The sequence below is a fragment of the Apteryx mantelli genome, chromosome 7 (genome assembly GCF_036417845.1).
Source record: "Apteryx mantelli isolate bAptMan1 chromosome 7, bAptMan1.hap1, whole genome shotgun sequence".
Classification (NCBI taxonomy): Eukaryota; Metazoa; Chordata; class Aves; order Apterygiformes; family Apterygidae; genus Apteryx; species Apteryx mantelli.
In genome coordinates, this window is record NC_089984.1 from 33,344,752 (window position 1) to 33,351,501 (window position 6,750).

Genomic DNA, 6,750 nt, shown 5'->3' on the forward strand with positions numbered 1-6,750 from the left:
GGTGGATGTCAGCTGGAATCTGTAGTAGAAGGGTGTCCTTATGTCAACATGTTTGTCACAGAAAAGAGCAGGACCTGAGCTGTTGAAGCTCGTTGAGTTCGGGTGAAGAATAGCAGGCAAGGGGTTCTTGATGCTTTCTTTGCTAGCGGTTGGTTAGGCAGGCCTGTGCTCTCTGAGGGAGGCACAGGGTGACTGGCTAGGTTTTTAACCAAAGGAGAGAGAGCAGCCAAAGGGCAAGGACTGGCTTACAAACAAGCTAATGCCCCCAAAGAAGGAATATGTGTCCTCTCTTCCTCTCTTCCTGTCTCCTCACGCATGTGCCGGCTCCTTGCCCTACGAGCCCTGCACAGCAGAAAATCAGCCAGAATCTCTCAGCCAGGGAAGGCCAGTCCTCAGCTGCTCAGGATGCTTCCAGATCTGTGCAAAGTAGACACGGAGCAGTTTGTGTCCCCCCTGTGAACTGTAGGGAGTTCAAATGGCTGGGGGCAAGAAGGGAGTCATGTCTCGGGCCGTCAACCCGGCCATACGGTATGTGTGCCCTAAGATGGGAGTCATCCCATGTTAGAGATTGGCAGTATGATATTCTCCAGGGCTGGAGTCCCAAGAACACAACCAATAGCAGCGATGGGTCTGTGACTCCTTCTCTGTGTTGTATCTGCCCTGCTTGCTGCATATTCACTTCCCTCATCCTTTTCTTTCCAGTTCCAAAAGCTCAGTCCTGTGTGTGTTGATGCTCCAGCTTTGTCCTGCACTGTTCATGTTGTGCCACACTCACACGTGCCCTTTGTAGCTTCTGCGTTGCCCGTGTGGTTCTGCATGTGCAGCTTCAAGCATAGGACAGGCTAGTCCTGCTGCTGGGAAGAGCAGACATCTCCCAGCAGTGGTGCACTAGCCCATTGGTGTGGTCCAAGCAGAGAACATGGTGCACTGTCCTCTGTGATAGGGACTGTCTTTCATAAATGCTGCTTGGTCACAGGTCAGCTTTATTTTTGTAGCCACTGGTGGAAATATGGCTCAGATCCCACCTGTCCACCCTTTGGGATGACTTTCATCGAGAAGCAAGTAGTACCTCTGATTCTGGAAAAAAAATGTCCTCCGAAGTGAAGCTGTTTAAATACTGCTGCTCGTTAATTGCTTTTCTAGTGCTGCAAGGGTACAGGCATGGAGAGCAAGTAAGACCGTTCATGCTAGTATTAATAGAAGCCCCATTCTTCTGGGTGTGACTGATTCAGTGGGTGATGTGCCCCCAGCTGTGCAAAGCCTTGAACAGAGGAAGGCAGCTAAGTCAGCTTCAACAGCAAACTCTGCCTGCTCATAACAATTGGAAAGACAGCATTTAACTAAAAGAAAAATTCCACTATCTAAATAAAAGCTGCTCTGGGCTAGTGTAACTTGTGTTGTAGCTGTGTGTTTGTTTAACATGTGACTTAATGCTAGGGTGTTCACTAAGCATGGTATTGCCACAGCAACAGCAGTAGCACATGCCACGTTTTCTGCCTTTTGAAGTGCGGAGTCTTGCTTAACAGAAACTTAAACATGCCCTGGCTGATGGGAACTGCATCCTTTTGCGCGCTAGTTTAAAAATAACACACACACACACACACAGGACTCAGCAACCGGACACGCTTTCCCCTGTTTCTGGAGTTTCCTGAGAGCACAGCCGGATGTTTTTAGCCCATGTTAGGAACATCCCAAGGAAAGGAGCTGTGGAAGGGTAGAAGAGGTGCAACTGATCCTAGGAGGTGGAGAGAGAAATGACTAAGAGCAGACATCACTTGTAGGAGGCAGCTCCAGTATCCATTTATTATTACACATCTGATCGTCTGCTGCAGGTTTCTGTGTCATCGGTCTGGTGCTGAGTGATTGTATCTCTACTTGCTGAAAAAAAGAAGGGAAGAGGTAATGCTGATTTGAAGCCTGACTCAATGTTTTTGATGCCTGACCAAAGTCAGAAGAAACAAAAGATGGTTGTCTGCGTCTGAAGCAAGTACGGCCTTGGTTACAACAGCCAGGGTTCTTCTGTTGTGGAGCATCTTTGGAACCATCTATGATTTGAGACATTGGCGACTTGATCTGTCTCTTTTGTTTCTAATTGCAGAAAATTGGTAGATCCTTTTAGAGCTTAACGTTCATGAGCTTCAGTATCAGAGACCTCATTTGCAGTCATTGTAGAAAAAAATCTTAATATTCAGTATTATATGTGGTAACATAGAATTTGCTGTGTATAGTCTTAGCAAAATTAGGAACTTTATAGGAACTAGGGAGAATCAGATTAAAATATTAGCTAGCAGTTTCAGAACAAACAATAAAAGACGCTTTTTCACACAACTTGTCATTCACACAGTGGTGAATGAAAAATCCACTGAGAACTGTTAAATACAAATACACTGTCTTTGGTCCAGGAAGTCTCTAGTATTTCTGGGGAAATGTCACTACATGCTTTCCTGGAGTTTATATCTTCCCTCGGCATCTGTTATTGGCTGCTGCCAGAGACAGGATGCCTGGCTATGGCCATTCTTACATTTTCATGTAAGACCAGAAAGGTTGGCTTCTCTTGGAACAGCCCATCCCTGACATAGGTATGACAACACCTCACTTCAAAAATTACTGCCTTCCACTATCATGTTTACAGTTCCCTGTTTTGGTGGGAATAAGGTTTGAGTTTTCAGTATAGAATTTTGCTCCGTGTTGGCTAGGAAGCCCATCCATTGCAGGAATCTTCATGCCATTCGAATGGAATTGTGTATTTTGGGGGAAAATCTGGCTGGACTGCACTGTGGACTATTCCTCCATGACCTCGTCCTGAGTACCTACTCAGGTAGGTTAGGCACACAGCCTGGCCCGTACCCTATGAATTGAGCAAAGTTTTGCTAACATATCTCTTTTCATATGTTAACATAGCCCTGGAGTCTTCTGACAATGTGAGAAAAAAGCCCCTACCTGTTTTGTGGAGGGCCACACAAGGGTCTCCAGGACAGTGTTTGAAAATCTGCTAGAAGATTTTCCAAGCAAAACTTGTAGGTCATTCAAAATGGCAACTCGTTACTTGCATCACCGGTGCTAGATGTGACCAATTCTGACTGGTTTTCAAAATGAGACTGGTGAAGGAATTCAGAGAACTTCAACTTCATCTTAGCTGTCTTCCAACCTTTCTGGCCTTACGTTATAAAAAAGAGTATACAGAAAGGGGGAGGAGCTGTAATAGAAAGTCATGTGCTGTTTTGTGATGGTGCTGCATGTCAAACATGTCCAAGAGGTGCTGCATTTTCCTCAGTTGCTGGTGTCCATGTCCGGCTCTCTAGAAGTGCTGCTAGATCAAGCTCCACTTTTTCACCACCACCCTTCAGAGCCTGTCCTTTGGAAGCTCCAACCAAAAGGTTTTCTTGCTGAACAGGAAAGACTTCCTTTTTGATGAAAGGAATAAGAATTTGTATGGGCAGAATATTTTGATAGTACCCCAACAGAAATAGAGGATATTTCCCTAGGGGATTTCTGTTCCTGAAGGATCTTTGAAATCTGTGGTAGTAACAGTGTGCTAAGGACCATGAAGGCACCATGTGCCTTCCCCAGTGTCTCAGTGCAGGAGGTGTAAAACAGCACAGCTTGTGCAGAGGTGGTGCAGGGCACTCTCACATGCTCAGTGCTTCATTTTTCCACTGTGGCCATGATCTCAGGGAGAAATCCTGATCAGTAGCACAAAAAGTTTCCGTAGGATCAACTGGGGTGAACTCTCATTCCGGAGGGAAAATATAATTTCCACTTTCTCCCATCATATAGGCATCAGAAGTAAGTCTTAACATAAGCAGGCCGAGTTGTGCAGCCATAAAAATGTAGGCAATATGGTTTTCATTACAGCTGGATACTCCTCCCCAGGCAGTAAAATTAGTTTCTTTGCTTTAAAGAACTAAGAACTCCTCTTGATGCTATTTTATTTTAATTTCTCCTCCAGGATCTCAAAGCTGTTGCTTACAGAACTGGTGATTTACTCCATGATAATTTTACTTCTGGAGCAGCAATAGGACAATGACTAATTCTGTAGGTAATCTAGAAATAATTTTTCTTTTGCAAGAAGACAAACTGCAAAGTGGAAAGACTCACCCACCCCAGAAATCATGTACCCTTTCATATAAATCCAAAATCTCCTGGGCCATCGTGGTTTTGGCTTCAGAGAGTGGTGCACACAAACACAAATTCAGTGACAGTGACACATCCCTTCTAACTTGACTGTTTCCCCTGGACTTCTCTGACTTGCTCTGTTTTTCACAAGCTCTTGGGACTGGATTTTCTCCCCCAGTCTCCCTCACCAATCCCCTGCATTTTGGGACTCCTGAAATACGGGCCTTTGAAAAGGAAACCAGCTGCTCAATTGCCAGTAGAAGCTTCCATTATCAGCCAAGGAGCGGCAGCGGGGGAAGTGCTGGCACAGGCAAACCACCAGTGATTTTAGACCAGCACCTACGCAAGGTCCTGCTTACGTTACCCTGCCACTCACAGGGGTGTAGTGGTGTTAGTATAGCAGTGGATATTTTAAGAAAAGTGACATGATAACCCATGAACCAAGGCCAGATTCTGCTGCGAGTGATGTCTGCTGACAGCCTTAACTGACAGCAAAACTGCATCCTAAGTCATTTATATCTGATTTCCTGGCAAGGTGAAAAAGATAGACTTTGCTTTCTTTACAGTGATGATTTTTTTTCTTTCTGTTTTTTTGTAATTTAATTTGACAAGGGGGAAATAAGCCCCACATAACCAGTTGAAAACCTGCTTTAAATGTCAAAGCACCTACAAAAATGAAAAGAACACCTAAAAGCCAAAATGTATGCTGATGCTCTTTTTCTAGTACACTTGGCCATCGAGCTGACCAGCATCAGTCCATTAACATTCAACATTTCCAGACGTCTCAGAGCTGTTTACAAGTGCCCACGGATGTCCATTTGATTGACTAGTGAATGGCAGCCAAGCCAGAAAAACTCTGTAAGTATGAACTGTTGTTTTTCTTGCTCAGGGCTCCTCTTAAGAGAATTAATCTTTAAAATGCTCCCTTTTTAAAGCAGAAGGAAGCAGGAGAGGGTACTGGGAGGCAATGAATGAACAGGAAGCCAAGTTTCAATCATTTCTGTGCAGCATTAATTTGACTTTTGGCTGTTGGTGGTCAAACAGAAGCACAGACCAGATTTCTGGTTTAGCTGAGCGTGGATGAGCTGATGGATTGTTACTGACAAATGCCCTGTGTAAATGTGATGGCTGATCAGCACAGCAACATGTGAGCACAAGAAGGGAGCTGACAGGAGGTTGCTTTGGGCAGTTGAGTGCTCCCTTTCTCCTGACTTCTGCAGGGGATGAGGAAATGAGCAGAGTTAAGGTGAGTGTGGCACCAAGGGGGTTGCACTGACAGAGGTGTGAGTTCATGTCTGTGTTAGCAGCATAACCCAAACCGGCCAGTGGTACATTCACCGCGCTCTTCCTTAGCAAGCAGTGGAGCTGGTTCCTCTGACCAAGGGACCACAGCAGGCTGTCTGGGCACACATGCAGCAGCCAGGCCTGTGCTACCATGCTTACACCCGGCTGCCCTCCATCCACAGGAACCCTGGAGGCCCTGGCACATCACTGCAAATCACAGCCCTGTCTCTTCTCTTCAAAGCCCAGCTGCAGAGCTATGGAGGGCAGATAGGAGCAAATCTGCTTCCCCTTCCTCTCGTAGTCAAACAGTTTCTGAGTGTGCCACTGCAACAGAACATCTGGATTTGTGTTTGCGAAAGCCATCATGCTGCATGATCCTTTTGAGCCCTTCTGCTCTCTACTCCGATGCCCTGAATGCTCTGGGATGGAAATGCAGGAATTTTAGAGATGCAGCCATGATCTGCATCCTGAGACCTGAGGAAACTTCCCAAGATTGTCTCCCCAAGAGACAAAGGAAACAAGAGGCTCCTTAAGCCTTTATGCATAAGATGAAGTTAATTGAAGTTGTTTAATATATGCTTGCTGCTGTGTTTTAGTGCTGCTTTGAGAGAGTCCTCCTCTGCTGTGAAAATGGAAACAAGCATTTGCTCTCAGCTTGGCCTGGCAGCTCCTGCATGGAGTCACCTTTCTTTCGGCACTGAGCCTGCAGGTAGGCCATGGCTAGGAGCCAAACTTGCCTACTGGGTAGGGAAAGGGAGGGAGAAGAAGATCGGGTGAGGAAGGGGTGAAGAAGGGCAGGTTCAGAGTCCTGCCAACATTTCAGGAATCAATCTGACTGGGACAGGGCTTGTGTCCTCAGGAAGGTTTTGGCCTGATGATGCAATGTGCTGTATGTCCTTAGGCAGAGAAACAAGAAATGTGATGCACTGACCTTGTTGAAGGGAGAAGCATGTTTGGTCAGGTCGCCGGATGAGCTCCCTTCTACTCTTGGCTCTGTCCCCCTCAGTGAAACTGGAGAAGATGAAATGGTTGACCATTGAAGAGGCCACCAGGTAATTTCAGTCTCTGGTGGGTTGGCTCTCCCATATTGCATAAATTCCCTGGGAGTGTCACATGTCAGGAACCAATATCAGAGGATCAGAATAGGCAAAGCTAGCTGAAAATGCTGCTGCAGCCTGGGTTGGAGTCAAAGACCATCACTTTGGTCACACCAATCTTCCCTGTGACTGCTCTCAGTGCTTCTTTCTCTACGACATCAAACATAGACTATTCAGGCTCATTTCTGAAGCACATCCCACCCTTCCTCATCTCTCTCTCCCTTCTGCAATATCAGCTCCTACCTTCCATTGG

General features: G+C 46.0%; 1 long non-coding RNA gene across 1 annotated transcript; it reads left to right on the forward strand.

The window, feature by feature from the left end:
* Positions 1-4,603: 4,603 nt before the first annotated feature.
* LOC136992477 (uncharacterized) lies at positions 4,604-6,496 on the forward strand. Its single transcript, XR_010884750.1, has 3 exons — positions 4,604-4,974; positions 5,997-6,109; positions 6,302-6,496. It is a non-coding gene; the product is annotated as an uncharacterized lncRNA (long non-coding RNA).
* The last annotated feature ends 254 nt before the right edge of the window (positions 6,497-6,750 follow it).